Source organism: Culex pipiens, chromosome 1 (genome assembly GCF_016801865.2).
Source record: "Culex pipiens pallens isolate TS chromosome 1, TS_CPP_V2, whole genome shotgun sequence".
Classification (NCBI taxonomy): Eukaryota; Metazoa; Arthropoda; class Insecta; order Diptera; family Culicidae; genus Culex; species Culex pipiens.
The window spans coordinates 82,055,146-82,074,924 of record NC_068937.1 but is presented as its reverse complement, the minus strand read 5'-3'; the positions used below and the strand labels follow the sequence as shown (position 1 = coordinate 82,074,924).

At 41.4% G+C, this 19,779-nt stretch overlaps 1 pseudogene; it reads left to right on the top strand.

The window, feature by feature from the left end:
• The first annotated feature begins 2,589 nt into the window (after window positions 1-2,589).
• LOC128092524 (uncharacterized) lies at window positions 2,590-18,226 on the top strand (annotated as a pseudogene).
• Window positions 18,227-19,779: the final 1,553 nt, after the last annotated feature.

Sequence of the window (19,779 nt, the reverse complement as noted above, 5' to 3'; positions counted from 1 at the left end):
AACTTCAAGATTTTGAAACCGGATCCTACCCAGAAGCAGATTCAGTGAGTATGGAAGGCTACAGTGCAATGTTGTAACAACTTATTGGGATGTTCTGAGTCATCCGAGAACTCCTGGGAGTTAAGACCGGGGAATCTACCGCCGTAACAAGCAAGAGGTCAGCGGTTTTTGACCGCTGATCATACCCGCATAGCTTCAGTGAGTGTGGTAGACTACTTTGCTAATGTTTCGGAATGACCTGGGTCATCCTAGGACTCCCTGGAGTTAAGATCTGTGGGTCTATTACCGTAACAAGCAATATGTCGTTCGGTTTTGATAACGGATCATATCCGCATAGCTTTAGTGAGTATGATAGAATACCTTAATAATGTTTTGAAATGTCCTGGGTTCATCTAGAACTTCCTGGAGTTAAGATCTGTAAGTCTACTATCGAAGCAAGCAAGATGTCGACCGGTTTTTGGTTTTTACCAACACATTAACAAAGCAGTCTACCATACTGACTGGAGCTTTGCGGGTTTGTTCCGGGGTCAAACACCGTCGACCTCTGGCTTGTTACGGCGGAAGATCCTAACTCCAGCGAGTCTTTGGATGTCCCAGGACATCCCAACACATCAGCAAAGTAGTCTTCACACTCACTATAGCTATGCGAGTATGTTCCGTTGTCAAAACCAGTCGACATTTTGCTTGTTACGGTAATAGACCTACAGATCTTAACTCCAGAGATAGGAGAACCCAGGACATTTCAAAACATCAATAAGGTATTCTACCTTACTCACTGAAGCTATGCGGGTATGATCCGTTATCAAAACCGATCGACATCTTGCTTGTTACGGTAATAGACTCACAGATCTTAACTCCAGGGAGTCCTAGGATGACCCAGGACATTCCAACACATTAGCAAAGTAGTCTGCCATACTCACTGAAGCTATGCGGGTATGATCAGCGGTCAAAAACCGCCGACCTCTTGCTCGTTACGGCGGTAGATTCACCGGTCTTAACTCCCAGGAGTTCTCGGATGACTCAGAACATCCCAATAAGTTGTTACAACATTGCACTGTAGCCTTCCATACTCACTGAATCTGCTTCTGGGTAGGATCCGGTTTCAAAATCTTGAAGTTTCGAATTGTTTCTATGGTATGCCTCTTGCACAAACAGTTCAAACGGATAGAAACAAGAGAATTCATGTTTCAATCATGCTAAGACATATCAGAACTCATAGTTTTTGCTGATACGCGTCGAATGAAGTCAAGATTATCGAAATCCATAATAAAATAGAGATTTTATGAATGATTTTAGAAATAGTAAAAATACCATTTTTTATACATTTTTACCCAAAATGCTCAAACTTCAACAGCTTGTAACTTTTGAACCCCGGGGTCTAGAGAGTTGGTCCAGAAGACTTTTTTTCATGTCTCGGCGAGATCTTTCGAAAAAACTTGGTCCCGTTCGTGTACATCCTTGGACCAAATTCGCCCATTCTCCTTTCTATGGGGAACCGTCAAAACAAAAAGCATGTCTAAGGAGATAAAAATAACAAATTTTGCTTGTAATTTTGTGTTGATTTCTTTGGAAACCCGGATGTTTCGCGAGTGGTTCCGACATCGCTAAACGGAAACGAATGTTGATCGAGCAACTTTACCGAAAGTTCGGGCACGGACGTCCGTGGTTCGGGTTCATCTCGCTGTAATTCAAAATTACCGTACAGTTCGGTAAAAAGTCCAACACCCCAACACCGAATTACTTATTTTGACCAATTTTATGAACATTTACCTTGAATCAAGCCGACTCGGTCCTAACCAGGTCCCAGTACCGAAAAGGACCTAATAAAAATAATTTTATGAAAAAAAATACCTTGAATCACCGATTTTCTGCGATTTTTCCTGCTCCAGGCGCATCTCAATTTTGAGATCGAGCTGCCCATCTCAATTTTGAGATCGAGTTGGTCATCTCAACGTTGAGTGGTTTCACTTTTAACCGGTTTGCGACATTCATCTCAAAATTGAGATCGCCTGGTTAGCGTGCATGAGGTTTGACGTTTCTGCTCGGATCAAAACTTGAATGTTTTGGTTTTTATATACACAAAAGTTCAACCACATTTTGCTTTTCGATTGAAATCTCGTTTTAAGTGCTCATTCAGGCCCAAATATAAACCAATTTGCCCCCCACCGGAACAAGGACACGTGAGTAATCTTTGAGGAGGAAAATGTTCCTAGAATAATGGTTTTTATTTTATTAGAAACGGTAAGACTGCCTCGACCGGTCCCAAGAAGCGGATCAAACCGGAATGTAACAAAGATGGCAAGGCGGGTGCCGGCCGGGACAAGAGTGCCTTCATTCAAACATCCGGCATCTTCTCGGAAGGGTTGGCAAAGCGATCGCGCTACGAAAAGATGAACAATTCATCGCGGGAACCGGGCGAAGCCATGCGGAGACCGGTGCTGCGCTCGGAGATCAAGGTCGACCCGGAGGAGGAAAGAAAACGGATTTGCGACTTGTTTGGTGAGCCGGATGAGGAGGAAGGACTGTTGTCCTCGGAGGGAGTGAAAAAGTACGACGCCAACATGCTGGTCAAGCTGGACAACTGTGAGTAGAGTTTGTGGTTGGATCTTTTATGTTGTTTAGTTTATAATTTGTATCGATTTCAGTGGACTACAAAATTAAACCAAATGCCGCCGGCCTTCTAAAGGTCGAGGTCAAGGTCGAACTGCTCAAACAGGAACCGGAACTGTCAACAGCTAGATGATCAGCTCGGACAAGAACAACTATTGCGTGGGGCACGTTCTGGACTCGGGTGAGATTCCGGATGCGCTCAAAGCAGCTCGTTCCCGTTCGGCATCTTTGGCCACTTTGACACATTCTACTCCACGATCGACCATGCTGGCCAACCGGCCAGCTGTCGGGTACGACCCTGTTGCGCGCGAAGAAGGTTTCGGATGAGCTGGTTCAGTCGGAACTACCGCAGGCGGACCGGGTGGTGGTGAGGTGGAGGACTGGGCCAACAAGCGGAACCGGTATATCATGTAGCTGTACGATCTGTTTCAACTGCCGCCTCGGCTTACTTGTTTGAGATCAAGGGAACCGAAAGTGGAATGCAGCAGAATGAGCACGCGGAACGCTGACGCGGAAGGACTTGGTGCAGCATTTACGCGGGTCACGTCAGGCAGGACTTGCCCAAAGAGAGAGAGTGAGTAATTTTTATAACGTTCTGGTTTTGATAAACTCACAGTTTGTATTTTACACCCAAAACATATATGTAGTGAAAGGCTATTCCACAAAGCTCTCTCTCTCTCTCTCTCTCTCTCTCTCTCTCTCTCTCTCTCTCTCTCTCTCTCTCTCTCTCTCTCTCTCTCTCTCTCTCTCTCTCTCTCTCTCTCACTTAGTAATTATATTTCTGTTTTCGCCCGTCACGCGCAGCGACAAACAAAAGAAGTCTGCGCTGAAAGTTGACACGTCAAAACTCCTCTTGTTTTGGTGGGTTTCGTCGTGGTCGTCGTGGATAGCACACAAGCGACGGTTCGTGTGTTGTTTTCAGAAGTGAGTGTAAAAAGAATTGCTTTCCATCCTCATAGCAAGTATTGGTGGCGTTTGTTTACATCCGTGCGCAGCTAGAAAAAAAAAAGGATTGAAGCCGCAGAGGAGCGAAACAAGGGAACAACACAAGAAGGCAATTGAGTGGTTTTCCGGATCGTTTGTTTTCAGAAGAATCTGCTCTTCTGTTACTTCCCGTTCTTCTACAGTTCTGTTTACTTCCCGGAACTGACCGTTCGAATCAACCAAAACAAATCAACCGGAAAACCAATTTTAATGCAAGCAAACTTGTTGTTTCACATTTCGACGAAAAGTACCTTTCCAGATTTTTGATTCCAATTGCGGCTGCCACCAACAAGGATGAGTTTTTAGCGACAGATTCTCTCGGTGAATCCCGAATTGTGTGGACCTGATCCAATTTTAATGCAAGCAAACTTGTTGTTTCACATTTCGACGAAAAGTACCTTTCCAGATTTTTGATTCCAATTCCGGCTGCCACCAACAAGGATGAGTTTTTAGCGACAGATTCTCTCGGTGAATCCCGAATTGTGTGGACCTGATCTTGTGCATTCTAGTCGACACTGTCGAGGACGGTCGTGGGCAAAGTTTGACGCGGTCAATTAGACAGGTATATTTAGCTTATCTTCCCTCCTCCTCCTCGTCCTCCTCTTCAGTAACATTTGAAAGGGTTAATACTCTTACGACCTTTCATTTCATGTGTTTTAGTGGAATTAAGGCCTTAAGAGCATGTCGTTAAATCTACCTCTCGGAATTGATACTTTGTGATTTCTTTTTTTATTCCACAGGACTGAAATCCGGATATCAATCTAGGTTTCTATGTAGGAGAAGAAACATAATTGTTCTTACAAAGGTGGGACGAGGAGATTTATTTGTTATTTCCATTTGCTTTTTTATGTCAAGCCCATTCTTTGCCCATCAAACATAATTCGGATAAATCAGAAGTAGGGGAACAGCACCTAATTCCAGCGTGCCTCTAATGTTGACAGGTCAGAACATTGACATTAAATTAAAGCTAATTAAAAGCGTTTTCAACTGAAATCGAGTGATGAATAGCTCAATAAGGAGTGAACAAGCAAGTTTCTATCAAAAGTTTTGCAAAATAAGTTGCTTAAATAGTGAAAATCAGCAAACTGGATGGAGTTAGGAGCGAGTGCTTAACCTGCCAAACATACGAGAATTTCCCCTACTCTGTTTGATTTGCGCTTTCAAATTATGTTCTCTAAATTCTCTCATTTCTAATAATAATCTAATAAATTCTAATGTGAAACTCGATTAATTTGCAGGTTTTGTATCAAGGATGTAATTTATTCAACGTAGAGTGGAATATCACCATTGGACTTGAATATTTTATTGTAAATAAGTACATTTTGGTTTATTTTTTTTTGTTTTTTCAAGGTTTGTACCTGAAGCCTGCTTTGATCTGAACCTGAATTTCGTTAAGTGCAAGACCATCAGGGACAGAGCTTCCGAACTACTAATAACCGGCATGGTACAGCTGCGCCGTTTCCTATCGCAAGCGATTTCAAGTCAAGGATGGAGCTGGCATCGAAAATGCAACCGTTGCGCTGGATGGGGCGTACGACATTGATCAACCTCCTGCTGTAGGGAAATTTCCTTGAGAAAGCTTAGAGTCGAGCTTAGATTTTTTTTTGTTTTTGGACAAGACAAACCTCTAGACACTGACTAATTCGATCATTGTACTACTAAAATGACAAAATATATTAAAATATTTGGACAAAGTAAAACTGCACTGTTTTTTTGCTCAAAATTCCGAAAATCCTTGAAAAAATTGATGTTAATTCGAATTGTTACAACTATTTCCCAAAATGTATCGCGTCATGAAAAATCCCGGATGAACGAGGATGATTTAGTGACCATAAAGAAACATTAAATTACTTTTTGGGAAATGTTGACGATTTGTCAAATTGTTGGTTCGAAAATATGGTGGTGATGTTTTCACAAATAGTTAGTATTTGCAAAATTGTTAATTTAAATTTTAAATGGTGCTAGAATTTGATCATATTCTTGAACATAAATTTATTATTTGACAGATTCTCTTAATTTTTTTTTCGAAAAGAATAAGTTGATGTGTTTTTAAGGGAATTTGAAAAAAAAAAACTAGGAATTACATCCCGCATAAACGAAAACCTTAAAAAAACTTTTTGTTAAATGGTTTACTCACCATTTCAGAGATCGTAACCACTATTTGAAAAATGGTAGGAAAACCTTTAAAATACCATATCGGAAATGGTACCCTACCATTTTTCATAAAGTTCGACCATCTGAGATGAGGGTGGTTAGCAACGCCCGGATGAACGAGGATGATTTAGTGACCATATAGAAACATTAAATTACCTTTTAGGAAATGGTGACGATTTGTCAAATTGTTGGTTCAAAAATATGGAGTTATGTTTTCACAAATAGTCAGTATTTGAAAAATTGTTAATTTAAATTTTAAATGCTGCAAGAATTTGATCATATTCCTGATTATGAATTAAATATTTGACAGATCTTATGATTTTAGAGAACAACATGTAAAATTTTAGTGTTACACCTCGTTTAACACGTTGTTTGTGTACATAGGACCTTTTCAGATAAACTATATTGATGCATAAATATTTTTTTGATTTTAATCAAAATTCTTTTTAAAGAAGCTGTTTGTACAAAATTATAAATTGATATATTATACCATGTTTTTTTTATTTAATCTACATGAAGTATAAACATGATTTTAGTTGAAAAAACATAGTTTCATAGCATCCTACTCTGGCCAAAATTTGTTGGTGACATCAACATTCAACTACATGGCCTTATTTTTTAGTTTAATTATTTTTAACAAAACCAATTCTCAACAATTGGGTCCTAAAATTAAGCTTAAATTTGTGATATTATTGTTCACTACGATAAAGCTTATTTTTCTGAGTACAATGACCTTTTGAACGACCTCAAAGGATTTAAAATGGATTTTTAATTCAATTTTTTAAAATTAACTTCACGGCCCTTCTTGACAGAAAAGGTCCTACTTGACAGCTCGTTCCAAGGGGACCAATTTTTTTTTTGCATTAAAATGAAAAAAAGTGATCAGAAATGGTTTTTAATCGTGTTTTTTACCGTTGTACATAAAAATGGACATAGGGCTTTAGTACCCAATTTGCTTGGGCTGCATTTTCAAAAAAAAGTTTCATGCGTTTCAATGGTTTCAATGTCGTTGGTTGCATCCAAGTTTTAATGCATTCCACTTGTATCCAACATTGCATAATATAGATCGACTTAATTAATCAATCGACATGATCGACATAAATGGCCGAACCCCCCTTTGAACATCTGTCAAAACCGTCAAAACAAAAAGTTGTCGCTGCTGCAAATGGAGGTGCAAAATAATTGTGGTGGCCGATTCCGGACCCTGTTTCGCGCGTGCAATCTGCTGTTTATTGAGATTTTCCGGTTCGGGACGAATGTTTTGGATGAGCTGGTTCAGTCGGAACTGCCGCGGGCGGACCGGGTGCCGGCGCTGAAGGACAACGAAAGATGAGGTGCTGTACAATCTGTTTCAACTGCCGTTGGAGAAGCTCCGCCGGTTTTGCGAGGAATCGTTTGTTGAGTAAGTTGGAACATGTTTCGTTTAATTATTTTGAGATCATCACACATCTTTCGTTTTCAGCGTAATCCGGTGCGAATCTTGCAGATTATGGAGCACCATTGCGCCGATCGCTGGCGGCGTGATGCTGCTGTACGAAGAGTTTGCATCGCTTCGATCTACCTGGTGTTGATCAAGGAACTGGTCGAGCGGCTCAACGTGGGCACGACCGACAGCCAAACGGCAAAGCACATGAGCCAGTTGCTGGAACTGGGAATGCTCGATGCGAAGCTTATCATTCCACATTTGTCCACGATGAGCGACGAACTGAGGAACCTGGAATCTTACGTGGTGCACAACTGTGTCCTGCAGATCATGGGCAAAGCCATCGTGACTGAGCTTACCTAGGAGGAACTGGCCGATGAGCTGAAGGAAACGCGCGATGACTTCCTGCATGATTTGTTCAACCACACGATGGACGTTTCGGCCCATGTTCGCTCGAAGGTGCTTCAGATTAGGCACTACATCCAGGGCCAGAACGCGGTTCCACTTAGCTGGCAGCACCAGGTGCTAGAAGGTACCGTCGAACGGCTCGAGGACAAGTCACTGCTGGTGCGCAAGAACTCGATCGCGTTGATCAAAACCTCCCTCGAGCATAATCCGTTCTCCGCTAAGCTCTCCCTGGCGGAACTTTGCAGGCAGTATGGGACGGAAGACTGCCAGCCGCAGGAAATTCGCAACAAGATGGTATAGCAGGACGCGGCGCTCAAGAAAACCGAACAGCAGTGCGTGTTCTACATGATGTTCTTGAAAGTGTACTACGTCAAGACCCGGCACGGCCCGAAGCTGAACGAGGAGTTCCAGAAGAAGGAAACGAGGTCAATTTCCTGGAGGATTCGATCCGTTTCGCAGAAATCATTTCGGACGCGGTGCCTATGCTGCAAGACATGGTGATGTCCAAGTCCCAAACGGCTGTGTACGAAGCGCCTCAGCTTACCTGTTTGGGATCAAGGGAATCGAAAGTGGAGTACAGCATAATGAGCAGTTCCGATGCCGGGCGGACGAACTGTACGACGCGCTGACGCGACAGGACATGGTGCAGCATTTACGCAGGGTCATGTTAAGAGAGAGAGAGTGAGTAATTTTTTTTATAACGTTCCGTTTTTGATAAACTCACAGCTTGAAATTGAAAAAGATCATTAAAGTAGCTAAATTTATTTGAAAACGATGTTTTTCAACTTTTCAAAATGGTATTAAATTAAAAATACGGAATTTAGCATTTTGTTTTGTATTTTACAGCAAAAACTTGTGTGTTGTGAAAGGCTAGTCCACAAAGCGCGCGCTCTCTCTCTTGTATTTATATTTCTGTTTTCTCCCGTCACGCGCGGCGACAAACAAAAGAAGTCTGCGCTGGAAATTGACAAGTCAAAACTCCTCTTGTTTTGGTGCGTTTCGTCGTGGTCGTCGCGGTTCGCGATTGTTTATTAGCATCTTCACTATTTTCGCGTTCGTGTGTTGTGTTTTCAAAAGTGAGTGTAAAAAGAACTGCCTTCCATCCTCACAGCAAGTATTGGCTGCGTTTGTTTACATCCGTGAGCAGCTAGAAAAAAAAGTTCCATCCTTCCGTCCAGCGGGATCGAAGCCGCCGAGGAGGAAAAACAACACAAAGGAGACAATTGGGTACTAAAGCCCTATGTCAATTTTTATGTACAACGGTAAAAAACACGATTAAAAACCATTTCTGATCACTTTTTTTCATTTTAATGCAAATTTTTTTTTTGACAGGACAACATTTTTCCGATGGATTAACTATGGTCCCCTTGGAACGAGCTGTCAAGTAGGAGCTTTTCTGTCAAGAAGGACCGCGAGGTTAATTTTTCAAAATTGATTTAAAAATCCATTTTAAACTCTTTGTGGTCGTACAAAGGGTCATTGTACTCAGAAAAATAAGCTTTATCGCTGTAAACAATAATATCAGCAATCTAAGCTTCATTTTAGGACCCAATTGAGTGGTTTTCCGGATCGTTTGTTTTCAGAAGTGTCTGCTTCTAGGGTGCTACATGAAACTCCAGCAGGTTTGTTTACTTTCAAGAACTGACCTTTGAATCAACCAAAACAAATCAACCGGAAAATCACGCAAACTTTTAATAAATTTTAATGCAAACAAACATGTTTTTTTCAGATTTCGACGAAAAGTACCTTTCCAGATTTGCGATTCCGACCCCAGCTGCCCCTTTTCATATGTTGCTCCTGATTTGTAAAATTTACCTCTCGGAATCGATACTTGTGATTTCTTTTTCTATTTCACAGGACTGAAATCCGGATATCAATCTAGGTTTCTATGTAGGAGAAGAATCCTAATTCTCCCTACAAAGGTAAAGTTTGGGACGGATTTTTTTTTCTATAGCAAAATTCAAATCTTTTCGAGCGGCCAAGCCGCAGTTGATATTCTGTTGACGGAGCTGGCAATAAAACCAATGCTGCCCGAGAGTCTTCGGCCTAAGTGGAAACATTACAAAGAATGTACTGGTATGTATGACGAGAAGTTTTATTTTTTATTCCTACAGTGGACTCTCTCGTTGTCGATTTTGAAGGGACCGTCGAGAGCGGGAGTTATCAAATTATAGAACGAAAAATCAAAGCAAGCTTCTTGAAGGGACTGAAAAATTTATTGACAGCAGGAGCAATATTGATATCGAGAAGATCGATAGCCAGAGAGTCGACTGTATTTGCTTTTTTATGTCAAGCTCGTTCTTTGTCCATCGGATAAATCAGAAGTACTCTGTTTGATTTGCGCTTTCAAATTATGTTCTCAAAATTCTCCCATTTCAAATGTGAAACTCGATTTATTTACAGATTTTGTATCGAGGATGTAATTTATTCAACGTAGAGTGGAATATCACCAAGGGACTTGAATATTATATTGTAAATAAATACATTGTGGTTTATTTTGTTTTGTTTTTTCAAGGTTTGTACCAGAAGCCTGCTTTGAACTGAACTTGAATTTCGTCAAGTGCGACAAGATCATCAGGGTACGACACGCTCTCATCAACCAGCGGTCCCACAAACTACAGATAACCGGCGTGATACAGCTGCGCCGTTTCCTTTCGCAAGCAATTTCAAGTCAAGCAGAGTACCTGATCGACGACGTCCACAGGATGGCGAAGATGGAGCTGGCATCGCAAATGCTACCGTTGTGCTGGATGGGGCGTACGACTTTGATCAACCTCCTGCTGTAGCGAAAGTTTCCTTGAGATTTATTGAGTTTAGAATTAGAAATGCCTTATTTTTTTAACAAGCCAAACCTGAATTTAGACACACGCAATACCTCTTCTTCCCTGAATTAAACACCTGTTAAAAGGAACTCCCTTTTTTAGCTTAGGATTATTCGATCATTGTACTACTAAAATGACAAAATAAATTTAAAAAAACTGTACTGTTTTTTTGCTAAAAAAAAAACCCGAAAACCCTTGAAAAATTGATGTTAATTCGAGTTGTTACAACTATTTCCCAAAATGTAACGCGCCATGAAAAATCACTCAAATAACTATTTAAAACCATAAAAATAATATTTGAGAAATGGTGAAATCCCTAAAATTTATACGCAAAAATGACCCGCATAAACGAGAACCTTAAAAAAACTTTGTGTTAAATGGTTTTCTCACCATTTCAGAGATCGTAACCACTATTTGAAAAATGGTAGGAAAACCTTAAAAATACCATATCGGAAATGGTACCAAACCATTTTTCATAAAGTTCGACCATCTGAATTGAGGGTGGTTAGCAACGGTAACTTTAAAAATCTCCGAACAACGTTTCGTAAGATTACCATTTGTGTAATGGTAAAAATAAAGTTAATTTTCGCGTAGAAGCGACCTTTTTCCTCCGGTTTTTTCTGATTCAGAAATGGTTTTTAAATGGTATTTTAAGATTATTCTTACAATTTTTAACCTTGCTGCTATTATTTTAGAAATGGTTCGTAAATGGTTTTTCTTGCTATTTTTATTAAGCACTACTTTTATAGAAATAGTTTTTATATGGTTATTTAAGGTTAATTCTTTTTGATTACTTTTTGATAAATGGTAAATTAAAGTTATCTTACAAATTTACTACTATTTGAAAAAAAGTTTTGGAATGGTTTTTTAAAAGTTTTTTTTTTACTTTTTTTAGCTACCTAATTTTAACACAATTGTTCACTTTTTGACTAATGGTTCACAACAATAATATTTTTACTTTACCGGCTTAAATTGTAGTTGACTGTCGATTCTGTTTAGTTGATCATACTGCCAAAATCGTCAAAACCTGAAAAAGTAAGAAGAAAAAAACACAAAGTATCAAGTTGAATATAATATTCAAATATCAAAGGTACTTATCTGATGATTCAGATTGATTGATGCCAATCGTTTGTTCGCTTGGTCGCATCCTCAACGGAACAATATTGTCGAACGGCTGCCGGCAAGATCTCTTTTGATTACCGATCGAATGCACCAGCTGTTGCGTTTTTACCAAGTTCTCCACGGCGCTGAAATGATTAACAAGAAAAATATAAACAAAGTATCTGGTAAATCAAATGATTTGTTTGAAAATTATACCTGCGCACAAAACGTAAACAACAACCAGCCGCACAAACGATTCACTTCAGACTGTTTGTTTTTTGCCTGCGCTTGCCTGCGCGAGAGCAGGTAACGGAGCGTAGCGAGAGAAGAGAAAAGAGAGAGCGCGCAAGGCAAATTTAATTTTGCGTTGAATCCAAAATGTTGTTAACTACCTATTGTAAATTGATTTAGAAATACAAATATTGCTTAAAAAATTGAAATTAATAAACAATAATTGAAGACATGAGATTCTGCAATCTGCATTTAACGGAAAGCGAGCCCTAACGATTTCAAGGGGGTTTGTCCGTGTGCTCTTCCGTTCACTCCGTGTGTTCCCAAAGAATCCAAACGATTCCAATCAGGGACCATTACCAGAAAGTGCAACATACCCTTAGTTTAAAGATATCGAGCGTGATCGCAAACAAGATTAGTGCGTTTTCTTTGATGTTGGAGTAGATTCTACGAAACGAAAAATACCTTTTGCAGAGGTTCAGAAACTCTTTTCGAGTAAACATCTTTCCACCTTCGTACTCGTCAACGGCGCTCACATAACCAGGCCAGATTGCCAGCCGGTGCTGCGGAATGAGCTTCGGCGCAGACGGATCAAAGATTTTCCGCAACATCTCTATTATCTTCAACACCTTCATTATTATAGAACTGGATATTTTCCGACATCTGCTTCCGTTTTTACATCAAACGGATTGTGAACGTGTGTCCGTCGATTTCATTTTCCGACTGCAGAATAGTTTCCGTGTTGGGCATCTTCTCTGGCAGCACACAACAGCACACCGTCGAACATCTTGGCGTTTCCGATTACCTCTTGATGCTGGTTGATTTACTTCGATCTCGCCACCTTCGAGTCCACTAACGGATGGAAGCGCAGAGCTGAACCGGTTTACCAATTATTCCCATCCACTTGACCGGATCCCACTCCATCGTTTGAACCGTTTCGGTGATCGTGATCTGCGATATCTGTTCCGTCAGCTGAGTCTTGCTTTTGTCGCTCCCACTCTGTTCGTCCGCTCGAGTGTTCATCAGCTGCTGCTACTAGCACCCAGAACCGACACGGCCGGTGCCGAAGAAATCGTACTCACCGAATCATCTGCCATCGGAACCGTTCAGCCGGATCTCAGCGGCTGCTCCAGCGATCTCCGAATAAACTGCGCCCGGCCATGACCGGAAAGTGGCGGGCCAACGATCGACGACACGTCGACCTGCCGTCCACTCGGGTCGACCGTTGGATCGCTGCGCGTCTGGAAGCTGGTGGACGCCGATGCTTCCGCATTGGTTCCACCGAAACCTTGGTCCTTCGACGAGCTGGACTGGCTCAGTGGCGTTCGCACCAGATTCAACCGGGAAGACACACTGCGCCGGTTAGTGGCACTGGGGGAGGAGGACACAAAAGAGGAGGTGCATTTTTTTTCTAGATCAACGCCTCCAGCCGTTCCTACATCTGCTGGTTCTCGAACACCCGGCGACGTTTACGGAATCGCTCTGGAACAAACAAAAAAAACTATTTAATCTGACACCACGGCCACCGAAAACTCTATTCGTAACGAGGTTAAACTTACCACCGTAAAAATCGCCGTCATCATCGTATTCGCGGCGACGATTTATGGTTTCTTTTCGCGCCACTTTCCGGACGCGTAAAAACAAATTGCACGACGGAAAGAACCGGATTACGGAATGTGCTGAAAAATGAAAGCTTTCGAGACTTGTGTTTTCACCGGATGACAGATGTGCCCGATGCCTGATGCGGTGTCAAAGTGCACTGTTAATGGAAGATGTTCACTTTGGCATTTTGGTACTTATTTTTGGGTAACTTTTGTTTAATGCAAAATAGCCAGCCATAAAAAAAATAATTTTTATTATTTATAAGAGTAAGGGTTATTCTCAAGGTTATTCTTCTATTATTACATGTTAATCATGGGAACATCATGTTACTCCATCGAACACCTTATGTTGGCATATCAGGGCTTTGAACTACAGCTTCTAAAAAGCGGTCGTGCACGGTTCAACCGATTGAACCGATTGATTTTTTTTTGCCGGATAGCTAGCAGAAAATTTGCCCGATTTTCACCAAATTCATCTGACGTTACGCAACACTTGGCTAGAATAAGTCTGCCAAGTGTGTCTGAACTGCACGACATAAGTCCGTCGGCGCCAGACACTCAAATTGGGTCCTAAAATGAAGCTTAGATTGCTGATATTATTGTTTACAGCGATAAAGTTTATTTTTCTGAGTACAATGACCCTTTGTACGACCACAAAGAGTTTAAAATTGATTTTTAAATCAATTTTAAAAAATTAACCTCGCGGTCCTTCTTGACAGAAAAGCTCCTACTTGACAGCTAGTTCCAAGGGGACCATAGTTGATCCATCGAAAAAATGTTGTCTTGTCAAAATTTTATTTTACATTAAAATGAAAAAAAGTGATCAGAAATGGTTTTTAATCGTGTTTTTTACCGTTGTACATAAAAATTTACATAGGGCTTTAGCACCCCATTTACCAGATTATTTTCCGAGTGGAAAAAACATAACATGGTTGTGTCGCTGCCCATCATGACAGAAAATGTCCTACTAGACAGCACGTGCCGAGGGGACCATAGTTGATCCATCGAAAAAATGTTGTCTTGTCAATTTATCTTTTTTTTGCATTAAAATGAAAAAAAAAACGATCAGAAATGTGTTAAGATCGTGTTTTTTACCGATGTTTACAAAAAAATACCTAGGACTTTAGGACCCCATTTAATGGGACATTTTGATTTGACACTTCGCTAATGAGTGCCTTGTTCACCTGATGATGATTTGCCTTGATCCTTGTTTTGAGAGTGCCTGTCAAAAATGAGTGTCATTGTTTTTGTTTTGCGTCAGTTGGTTCGCTGATTTTTTTCCACCTTGTTTTGCAGCGTCCACAGCTCGCGGTCAAGTTTTTGAGTTTTTTTTTTAACTCGGCTTGAATGGTTGGCATCGAGTCACACATTTCTCCAAAGCGCGTTAGTTCCACCGACGGCCCTGCTAAGCATCCTTCACAAGGTGTTGGTGGCCATCCAGAAGATGCCTAATCAGCAGAGGCAGACGGTTGAAACGGAGGCGGAAGTGGTGTCGGCAATGGGGCGAATGGGGGAACTTCGATGGCACAGACGACCACGACGACGTTCGCCCGGCAGACAGCATGGACGTGAACTTGAACATTGAAATTTCGGCCTCGAAGGCCACCATGCTGCGGGAACACGAAAGTGAGAGCACGGCGGCTGGCGATTGGCTCCAGTGACGTGAGGGCACGTCCCGCATCCTGGACATGTCGGACAATACTACGCACCGAGCCAGGACGTCACGTCGCTTAACTTTAACTGCGACGGAACACTGCTGGCCACCGGATCGTCCGACAGATGCGTACGAATCTGGCGCACACTAATCTGGATTGCCAAGACGACGGTGGACTACGCGGTCGTCCGGAGCAAGTCACTCGAGGGCGGCGAGGCTTCGCTGGTCAATGGCCACGAGGAGGCGTGAGCGTTTGAGTATCTGACGCTGTTGCATCTGTTTGTGGCGAACCGCGGACTGTTGATGTGCATGTCCACCAAGGAGGCGCACGGCATTGCCGGGTGCGAGCGAGTTTTCCCCGTACCTGCTGAACGTGTGCAACGGGTTGCTCTTCTTGATGTGAGTTGAACTTGCTAGAATATTTTAAAACACGAATAACGATTGTTTCCTTCAGCTGGCCCGTGGTTGGAAGGCGCTCGATCTGCTCCACAGTCGGCCAAGGAACCGTACCTTATCAACTACACCAAGCCGTCGGACGGGTAGTCGGTTCCACCGGGAAATATACTAAATTACCTACCTAAAAGCCCGGAAAGTTATCCAAAAGTTTGAGCACTACGGCACGTACGGTTGCACTAAAGCTTTGGTATCGACTTCTGCAGCTGATGATTTCCCCGACAGCAAGGTGTTCCTGTCGTACTACTTGATGCACTGGAATGCCAAGCCGACGGTTGACTAAGCGGTCATCCGGACAAAGCCGTTAATTAAGATTTCCATGCTATCTTACGACATTCATAGATTAAACCGACGATTAAACTGTGTACAAAATAAGGATCTGAGATCATATAATACAGCATTGTTGTGTGTACCCATTTTTCGCTTATTTATTTGGTTCAAATCAGAAATGTTATTTAATTTTTAACGCAGGTATATTTTTCAAAGTTAATCGTAATATTACCAACACGTAGTTTCATTTTTTACTTAAACTCGCTCATTATGAATGATGAACACTGAAAGTACATCATCCGCTGGCTGCGCTTGCTCTGCCCCGCTACCAGGCCCAAATCCCCCGTCGTCTGTGCATTAACACAGTTTGCACGGACTCAGCAGAATCACCGACCGGAAGTAGTTGGCCAGTATTTCGATCATCCGCAGCCGCCCGCTCGTCTCCACGATGATCTGAATCGTCTGCACCTTTTCGCCCTTCCGCCAGAACGCGTCCTCCAGCGGGTGGTAACCCTTTCTACCCGGGTTTTACTCCCTTCGTTCTTGGAGGCGGCGGAACTAGCCGCCACCGCCTCTTTCTTTGCGCTCATAAAAAAAAAACTCATCCCTTTGGCGGCCTTGTCCTTGGGTGTGCGTTTGACCCTGCATCAGCCACTGGCCGAAGGTAAAGACTCCGGCCACGGGCCAACTGAAAGAAACAATCGTCATTCGTCCCTTAAAATAGTCCAGCAACTTCAACTCATACAACCGGAGCAACCCGTTGCAAACGTCCAGCAAGCGCCTCCTCGATGGACATGCACGTCCGCAGCCCGCGGATCGCCAAAAATAGATGAGCGGCTATCTCCGGACGACCATTTAGTCCACCGTCGTCTCGGCAATCCAGTTCATCAAGTAGTACGACTGCAGAAACACCTCGCTGTCGGGGATTAACTTGGAGTGGATGATTTCCATCGCGTTGCAGTTTAGTGTAAAGTTGTTCAGCAGAAGGTGCTGCAGGATGATCCGGTTGAGTACGAATCATGGATCTGCTTCCGGAACGTTCCCGCGAGCAGCTGGGTGCCTTCGAAGGGGAGGCTATTTGGGATGGCGTAGACTAGAGAGAAAGATTGTTTGAGTTTGAGAGATAAGTATTTCCTGATAAAATACTCACAGCTCGCCTTATCGGAAGGCTAGCAGTCCAGCTCAGCTTATACAACAGAACCGTCTCGCCTTCGGTAGATCCTCGATCGCTTGAATGACCGCCAGTCTCGAATCTCATTTCACTTTCATTTTCACTCCATAATTCCCGCGGTCGTCGTTGTCATTCACCATCCATACAATCGTCCGGGAGGTCATTTTACTCGACCAGTGGAACCAGTCCATGTCGAACTGATTCCGATGAGCGAGCGCTAGTGAGTACCGTAGGCAAACTGGTCACTTGCAGGGGTTTTTACAACCGGGAACAAAACATTCCGAGGAAGATGACCTTCCGGTAACACACGGAACGATGACCGACGACGAACGCGACGGGCAGCGCAAGAAAGTTTACCGCGGGCTGTGGAATCTGCTGCAAACCGTGAAGGAAAAAAATCGCCGATCTGACTGACGCAAAACACAAACAAAAACAACGACACTCAATTTTGACAGGCATCTCTCAAACCTAGGATCAAGGCAAAGCAACATTCACCTGCAGGTGAACAACAATGTATATTTACCTTGAATGTTGTTTGCACATTGAAATTATACAAAAAAATACAATATTTTTAGACGAGATAAAAAAACAAATATATGCTCTCTGATTTTTTCGGGTTGATTTGTAGAAGGAAATTTGGTCAAAATTTTCTCTTTATAAAACAAACTAGTCCAATTTGCTTAATTTGAGTTATGTAGGGAAACGTTTTTGCAAATTTTTGTAACTTTTTTTCAAATGCTTATTGAACGGTTCCATATGGTACTCAAGAATCGAGGTTAACAATTCAAACTTTAAAATAACCTAATGATATATGATAACCATTACACTAAACATCCACAAATAGTTTTTTGAAGTCATCTAGAAAAAAAATCACCATTGCCAACTTTAAAATAACATTATGATATATGATAACCATTTCAGAAAACATCCACAAATAGTTGTTCAAAATTATCAAGAAAATTGTTGACCATTATGAACATTAAAATAACTCTATTACGTATGGTAACCATTTAACAAATAGTTATCGAGGTCCGCCAAATAACATTATTACAAATGGTGACCATATCTCATAACGTTTTTTTAAGTTCCTCATCACAATCGATATAGTTTTCGTTTATCCGGGGAACTTTCAAAAAACATTTGACATAGTGTCGCTAGAGGAAAAAATCAAATAGTGAATATTGCTAACAACATATATGGGGAATAGTTCACTATTTGAGAGACGGTGAGGAATTAAAAAAATGATTTACCAAATAGTGGGTATACAATTTGGTAAAATGTTGATTGAATATTTAACAAATGATTTTCAAACGGTTTTTTTCTATGCGGGTCGCTTCCCGGATGAACGAGGATCCCGGATGAACGAGGATGATTTAGTGACCTTATAGAATTATTAAATAAATATTTTGAAAATAATCATTATTTGTCAAATCATTCTTCCTAAAACATTTTCACAAATGTTTACCATTTTGGATATGTTTTTAAAATCTTTTTAATAGTTGTAGATTTTTTTCAAAATTTCAAGGATATCAAACTATTAAGATACTATTCATCAAATGATCTCCTTTTTTTCATATTTTATATGAAAAGAAATAAATCGTTACTGACATTATTTTGGATTTCAAGAGTTAATTTAGATTAAAAAAATAACAACAAAAAGGTATGAACTTACATAAAACTTCATGTAAATTTGCCAAATATTGTCTTATAAAAAAACTAAGGGCTTTTCTATAGACCAGATTTTTTATTGTCATAATGTTTGCTTTAACTATAAGGGAGCGTTCTTTTATTACGTAACGCAAAAAAATCGGATTTTTAGATCCCCCCCCCCTCTCGTAACAAAATTTCCATACAAATTTTTAAAAAAATTGTATGAAGCGTAACACGACCTCGGTTTCTTCCGAAGTGCGTACACCGCTTCTGAAGGCACTTTTGTAAAACATATTTCAAAACATAGATGGCAGCACCATGCCGAAAAAGGGTAACGGTATGTTAACCTAATACCGGTATGATAGGAATTTTATTGAAACATTATTTTTTTTTAATTTTAACAAGTTCAACTATTGAAACTAATGAAAACAATATTATTATAAACTTGAAAAATAAAATCAGTAATTTTTTTCATTTTCATATTTGTTTATTTGTTTATTTGAATCATCCGACAACTTGTGGTCTTAATGATAAAACTTAACTTAACTAAAGACAAATGCTAACAACATGAAACACAAAAACAGATTAAAGCTGGTGAGAGTAACAGAGTCGGGCTCGTTGTTGAAACTGCGGGGTGGAGGTACAGGTACAGGTACAGGTCGTACAGGTGAGAAAATACGTTGAATCGGCTACACATGAAACGAACTGGTTCGTGCTGTCCATAGTTGGTGTTGCGGTGAGCAAGTTGTAGATATTGGCGTTGACGAAGTGGCCGAGCAGGTGTGTAGATTTGAATTTGAGCGCGAATCCAAGGAGTGTCAACTTCACCGGCTAGTACTTTGGCAACAAACGTTGCTTGTGAGACGTGCCGCCTCCGCTCGAGAGTCTCTAGCTGCAAGACACGACAACGTTCTTCGTACGTGTTCCAACCGGCAGGATTCCTTGCACGGCGAAGGGCAAGCCGGGTGAATTTTCGCTGAACTGATTCGATTTTAGCAGTCCAAGTGCTCTGGTACGGACACCACACTACGGAGCAGAACTCGAGGATGGATCTTACCAGCGCGCAGTATAATGAACGTAAGCACGCGACATCTCGGAAGTCATCAGCGATCCTAAAGATGAATCCAAGCTGTCGATTGGCTCTGGACACGATTTCATGGAGGTGGATAGTGAAACACAATTTGCTATCAAGGGTAACGCCCAGGTCACGTACTTGGGTTACCCGAGCAAGAGTGTTTCCGGCGATG